Source organism: Mytilus trossulus, chromosome 2, assembly GCF_036588685.1.
Source record: "Mytilus trossulus isolate FHL-02 chromosome 2, PNRI_Mtr1.1.1.hap1, whole genome shotgun sequence".
In the NCBI taxonomy this organism is placed as follows: domain Eukaryota; kingdom Metazoa; phylum Mollusca; class Bivalvia; order Mytilida; family Mytilidae; genus Mytilus; species Mytilus trossulus.
In genome coordinates, this window is record NC_086374.1 from 53,797,426 (window position 1) to 53,804,937 (window position 7,512).

The window sequence follows — 7,512 nt, forward strand, 5'->3', positions numbered from 1 at the left end:
GAAAATAATTTCTCACATAAAACAAAACAAAAAAAACAAAATGAAATTCAAAACATAATTTGAATAATAAGAGTATTATTGAGAGCGCGTGATACGAAAAAAACGAACCAAATTAGGTAAATTTAAAAGTAAGATGCTTAATGTTCCAAAATATCAAAATGAAATCAGAAAAAAACATGAGTATTTGATATTGACACACTGATCTATAAGTGTATTAAAATAAAATTGAAAACGTTTGTTCCAATGTGTTAACCCAAAATCACAGCGGGGTCTGAAATTATATGCTGGCCTGGTAAGAATTAAAAACTGATAATAGTGCCCACAACAGGATGAATAACGAATGTTTTGACTAACATAATGAAAAATGTTTTCGTACAAAGATGAACAAAAATTGTCCGTTTATGTAAAAGACCCTCCCAAATTTTTTTCGTTGCGGGAAGATTAATCATTCATTTTAAGATGTACTTTAAGATCAGTTTCGACTGGTCCAGTAGTATTTTGATGAAAACATTTCTTATATGTTGAACCAAAATCATGTGCACAAGATTGAGCAGATAAAAAAGTACAATGACATGGGGGGGAAATAAAAAAAAAAGACGACGAGAAGACAAAAAAGTTCACGAAATATTGCATTGAAAACTAAAGCAACGCAAAACCCAAAAACTGGGGTTCGGAAAGGTAAGCAGATTTCTCTTTTACTAGTGGCACGACATGTTGGTCATGATTCGTATAAATTCTGTTTGAAACTGCTATTCTGGGATTTTACAATAGGGAAAAAGAAGATGGAATTGTGTTACTTACAGTTGGAACATCATGAGTGACACATATATCACGTCACAATCAATCAATTAATGTTTAGATTTGACTTGCAGATGACTCAACAATATATGCCGATATCATGCGCATGGTTTCCATTTCTAGTAATAACCTTGTTGCATTGCTTAGTTTTTGATTGATTGAGTATTACTTAACGTACAGCTATAAATATTTCATGCATATGCAGGAAGAAATCAAGTTATTAAAAAAGACAACAGATGGGTTCTGGAACCGCGGTATAAAGGAAGGGAATTTCGTCTTCCCTATAAAATGAGGATATGTTTACCTAAGTTTTAATATATGTATTAATAATTTAAAAAAAAACATCATCATACAAAGACACAGAACAATAAAACATAGTTGTCCGATTCATAAATAAGCTAAAATTGAGAATGGAAATGAGGAATGTGTCAGAGACAACATCCCCACCAAAGAGCAGAAAACAGCTCAAGGTAAATGGGTCTTCAATTCCTCGATAAAATTCCGCAACCGGACTCAGGCTTCAGCTGTCAAATATATGTACTAGTTTAGTGAAAACGGACACACTCCGAAACATATAAATAAACCAGAGACAAATACACACTATATAATAATATTAAACTAGAAAATAGAAATGCAAACTCTGTAATGAGGAAATAGAAGATGAGAAGCATTTTTCTTTCAACATGTAAAACTCTGGATAATGTTAGAAATCCCTTTCTAAGCAAAATATATAGTAAAAACAAAAATATTTCAAAACTTGATAAAAAATCACTTTTTTTATTTGCCTAATGGGAAATGAAGATAAAAACATTTTGATAATATAAATTTGTCAATTATTAGAGGTTTTAAATATAAACAGAAGTTCCATATTAAATTAGATTTCTCTATATAAAATTATGTATGATCAAATATGCATTTACATAAGTTATTTCTTTTACATGCATTTGAAAAATTATTAGTATACTATGAGGTGTGCTGTCCAATAAAGGGACCAGAGTAACAGACTATTGGTCATATTGTATTATATATGACTGTTTATTATTACAAATTGCCTACTTCATTTGCTTTAATATTATATCAATCAACTAAATCAAAATCAATCATATTATGTACTTTGTTTAACCTATTTTTAATTTACTTTACATCCTGTTGAAAATTATATTGTAATTATTCTGCTCATTTTGGGCGCCGTGATTGGCAAAAGAAATATTTGTTTGTTTGTTTGTTAGTTTGTTTGTTTGTTTGTTTGTTTGTTTGTTTGTTTGTTTGTTTGTTTGTTTGTTTGTTTGTTTGTTTGTTTGTTTGTTTGTTTGTTTGTTTGTTTGTTTGTTTGTAACTAACATTTCAATATATATATATATATTAGTCAAATGCGTTTAAATATACTTTTTCACTTTTTGGTCTTTTGGAAAATGATGCTTGTGGTGTATTTAGACCCTTCTACAACGAAATTTGTTTTACATGCACACGTATAAGAATTGCGTTTTTTATCCAACGCAATCATAGATTTGAACGTAGTTTTCAATTTAGACTTTTTTTCGTTTGGGCTTGTATCATATTTTCCCTCCGGTTTCTATGATCCGTTCATCCTATATTGACTCTTAAAATTCAAGAGTCTATCTTATATTATGGTAAATGATATGGCCTTCCAAATACCGTTACGATCCCTAACATCACTGAAGAGACATATATTGTCGAAATCTAGATATGGTGTACAAAAAAATATTGACACCTTACTGTTTGTGGCATAACAACTGGGCCACAAGTTTAGTATTAAATTTATATTAAGATCCCATTTTGATACATCTCGTGATCAATTTTATTTGGCAATCTCCAATGACAGTCAGCAGGGTTAAAGAACATCAGTTGTTCAACATGTTAGTCTAATGCGTTTTGATTAAATATACTTTTTGGTCTTTATATTTGTCTTTTGTGGATAGTTGTCTCATTTGCATTCATACCACATCTTCTTTTTTATATTTTTCACTTTTTTGATCTTTTGGAAATTGTTGTTTGTGTTGTATTTAAACCCTTCTACAACGAAATTTGTTTTACATGCACAGGTATAAAAATTGCGGTTTTTATCCAACGCAACCATAGGTATTTACGCCAGACGCGCGTTTCGTCTACAAACTCATCAGTGACGCTCGAATAAAAAACATTTAAAAGGCCAAACAAAGTACGAAGCATTGAGGACAAAACATTTCTAAAACGTTTGCCAAATACAGAAGTAATCTATTCCTGAGGTAGCAAAGCCTTAATTTTTCAAGAATTCAAAGTTAATTTATAATTATGAACATATAGCTCAACTCAACACAGAAGTACTGACTGCTGGGCTGGTGATACCCTCGGGGAAACATATATCCACCAGAAGTGGCATCGACCCAGGGGTTGCAAATAAACTCATCATAGATACTTTACGCCAGACGCGTGTTTCGTCTACAAAAGAGTCATCAGTGACGCTCGAATTAAACTAGAGGCTCTAAAGAACCTGTGTCGCTCACCTTATATATGTGAATTAAACAAAGGAAGCAGACAGTTCATGACAAAATTGTGTTTAGGTGATTGTGATGTGTTTGTACATCTTACTTTACTGAACATTCTTGCTGCTTACAATTATCTCTATCTATAATGAACTTGTCCCTGTAGTTTCAGTGGAAAATGTTAGTAAAAATTTACAAATTTTATGAAAATTGTTAAAAATTGATTATAAAGGACAATAACTTCTTAGGGGGTCAATTGACCATTTTGGTCATTATGACCTTTTTGTGAGTCTTAAATTGTTGTACATTATTGCTGTTTACAGTTTATCTCTACCCAAAACAGCAAAATTTCCTTAAAATTTCCAATTTAGGGGCAGCACCCTAACAACGAGTTGTCCCCTTCATCTTAAAATTTCAGGGCAGATAGATCTTGACTAGATAAACAATTTTACCCCTTGTCAGATTTGCTCTAAATGCTTTGGTTTTTCAGTAATAACCAAAAACTGCATTTAACCTCCATGTTCTATTTTTAGCCGTGGCGGCCATCTTGGTTGGTTGGCCGGGTCAAAAACACAATTTTTAAACTAGATACATCAATGATGATTGTGGCCAAGTTTTGTTAAATTTGGCCTAGTAGTTTCAGAGGAGAAGATTTTTGTAAAAGATCATGGATATTTACGAAAATGGTTAAAAATTGACTATAAAGGGCAATAACTCCTAAAGGGGTCAACTGATCATTTTGGTCATGTTGACTTATTTGTAAATCTTACTTTGCTGAACATTAATGCTGTTTACAGTTTATCTCCATCTATAATAATATTCAAGATAATAACCAAAAACAGTAAAATTTCCTTAAAATTACCAATTTAGGGGCAGCAACCCAACAATGGATTATCCAATTCATCTGAAAATTTCAGGGCAGATAGATCTTGACCTGATAAACAATTTTATCTATGTCAGATTTGATCTAAATGCTTTGGGTTTTGAGTTATAAGCCAAAAACTGCATTTTACCCCTATGTTCTATATTTAGCCATGGCGGCCATCTTGGATGGTTGGCCGGGTCAAAAAACACAAACTTTAAACAAGAGACATCAATGATGATTGTGGCCAAGTTTGGTTTAATTTGGCCCAGTAGTTTCAGAGGAGAAGATTTTTGTAAAAGATCATGGATATTCACGAAAAATGGTTGAAAATTGACTATAAAGGGCAATAACTCCTAAAGGGATCAACTGACCATTTTGGCCATGTTGACTTATTTGTAAATCTTACTTGCTGAACATTATTGCTGTTTACAGTTTATCTCCATCTATGATAATATTCAAGATAATAACCAAAAACAGTAAAATTTCCTTAAAATTACCAATTTAGGGGCAGCAACCCAACAACGGGTTGTTTGATTCATCTGAAAATTTCAGGGCAGATAGAATTTGACCTGATAAACAATTTTACCCTTTCGTCAGATTTGCTCTAAATGCTTTGGTTTTTGAGTTATAAGCCAAAAACTGCATTTTACCCCTATGTTCTATTTTTAGCCATGGCAGCCATCTTGGATGGTTGGCCGGGTCAAAAAACACAAACTTTAAACTAGATACATGAATGATGATTGTGGCCAAGTTTAGTTTAATTTGGCCCAGTAGTTTCAGAGGAGAAGATTTTTGTTAATGTTAACGACGACGGACGCAGGACGACGACGAACGCCGGACGCCAAGTGATGGGAAAAGCTCACTTGGCCTTTTAGGCTTGGTGAGCTAAAAATGTTTGAAAGGCCAAACAAAGTACGAAGTTGAAAAGTATTGAGGACCAAACATTCCTAAAACGTTTGCCAAATATAGCTAAGGTAATCTATTCCTGAGGTAAAAAAAGCCTTTTTTTTTCAAAAATGCAAAGTTTTGTAAACAGTTAATAATTATGATCATATCAATGATAACTCAACTCAACACAAAAATGCCCACTACTGGGCTGGTGATACCCTCGGGCAAATAAATCTCCACCAGCAGTAGCATCGACCCAGTGGTTGCAATTAAATTATCATAGATACCAGTATTAATATTTTATTATTCTTCGTCAGATGCGAGTTTCGTCTACAAAAGACTAATCAGTGACGCTATAATCCAAAAAAAAATTAAAAGGCCAAACAAAGTACGAAGTGGAACAGACTCTTTCTGAATTCTAACATCCCCATTCTGCTTAATTATAAATCGCACGCAGCCGAACCGACGCCCCTCTTTACTATAGTTCTTTCAGGAACAATGAAACTTCTCGGGCTTGAGTACTATAGACCGCCCTTAGATTACATGTTTCCTATGTTTAATAAATATGTCAACGCGTTAGGCTTGTATGAAGACTTCAGCAAAGCCACAAAATCAAGTTTCCACGAACATGAAAGTTTTCCTTACTCAACGAAATTGGTACCCACAAAAATAAATGAATCCACAGTAGACAGCTTTTTCCATAGTTATTTAATAGTGTTCTGTGATTTTGTTAATTATGTTCTATGCTTTTTCCATAGTGTTCTGTGTAAAATAGTGTTCCCCAGTGACGTCTCTCCTGAATATCAGAGCAGTACCATACAATAAAAATTAGCAGTGTCGTTTAATATTTGTTGGGTTTATATTTTGTATGTACAAGGAGATCACGAAGGAGACACTGACCATGTGTACTTGTTGTATCGATTACCAAATGACTCTTTTTTAAATACATTTCCACTAGTTTGCCTCTGGCTAAAAGCCTAAACTTAAAGTTAGTAGACATTAGGTACATTTTCAGCATGATGTTATTTAAATGTGCAAGATAATTTGTGAGAACCTGTACGTATGTTCTTCTCATATGGTTTTATTTTGTCCCTTGATTTCTTATCATATGGTTCCATTTCTTCTCATATGGTTCTGTTTTGTCACTTGTGGTTGTCATTTCTAACTTTGAACTGTAAATAAGTAAATGATCTTCCCTGTATCATTAGCATATTAGGTTTAAAGAGAAGGGGGTTGGGTTGCAATCCATGGCTAGAAAAGCTGACTTCAGCCAGGCTTTGTAGAAAATATTTTTCATGTGAAATACAACAGAAGAGTGCTTTCTAACTCATCTAGACCCATATGCAAGCCAGATATTATCATAACTTTGAACTATAAGACATCTTGTATTTAAAGAAACAATTTCGGAGATTTAAGTGCAGCCACATAACAACTTCATTCAGGTTGAGTTAATATATGTTAATAATGTACAGTGTGTTAGATCTGAATATATTACAAAAATGTGTTCAACAAAACCTTGGCATTGCACAAGGTCATGTTTTTCTCGAACTGTTTTTAACATCTTTTCACTAGATCTATTGGATGTTGGCTGTGTACTGATTGATAATTTAGTCTTAGATGCATGATTTTTGTTTTAGGTTGTTAAAAACATTAAACTAGCTGTCAGAAACTGTCAGTACTCTCAGACCTGCAATTATCATCTTTTTGTTATAAGGATATACCCAGCCACGTCCACTCTGTGTGCATGTTTATCTCTGACAGTTTATAGATATAGGAAGATGTGGTGTGAGTGCCAATGAGACAACTCTCCATCCAAATAACAATTTGAAAAGTAAACCATTATAGGTTAAAGTACGGCCTTCAATACATGTTTCTCTAAATTTATTGGATGTGGGATGTGTACTGATTGATAATTAGTCATAGATACATGATTTTTTTATTGGTTATTATTAGCTTTAAACTAGCTGTTAGTAACTGTTAGTACTCTCAGATCTGTAATTAGCTTCTTTTTGTTGAAAGGATGTAAAAGTACCCAGCCACATCCAATCTGTTTTTGTTAGATGTATTTCTAGATGTATTCATTTTCAACTGATTTTTATAGTTGGTTCTTATGTTGTATTGTTACACAACTATCCCAGGTTAGTGGTGGGTTAGGATCCCACTTACATGTTTAACCGCATTCTTTATTTATGTATATATGTGTCTGTCCCAAGCAAGGAACCTGTAATTTGGGGGTTGCCGTTTGTTGCTGTGCTACATATTTGTATAGGCTGTTAGTTATTTCATTTGAATTGTTTTACATTTGTCATTTGGGGCCTTTTATAGCTGACTATGCAGTATGTGCTTTGCTCATTGTTGATGTTCATACAAAACTGTTAATTTCTGTGTCATTTGGTCACTTGTGAAGAGTTGTCTCAATTGCAATCATACCATTTTTTTTTTTATATGCTACCCATTCAATTGGATGAAGTAAATATT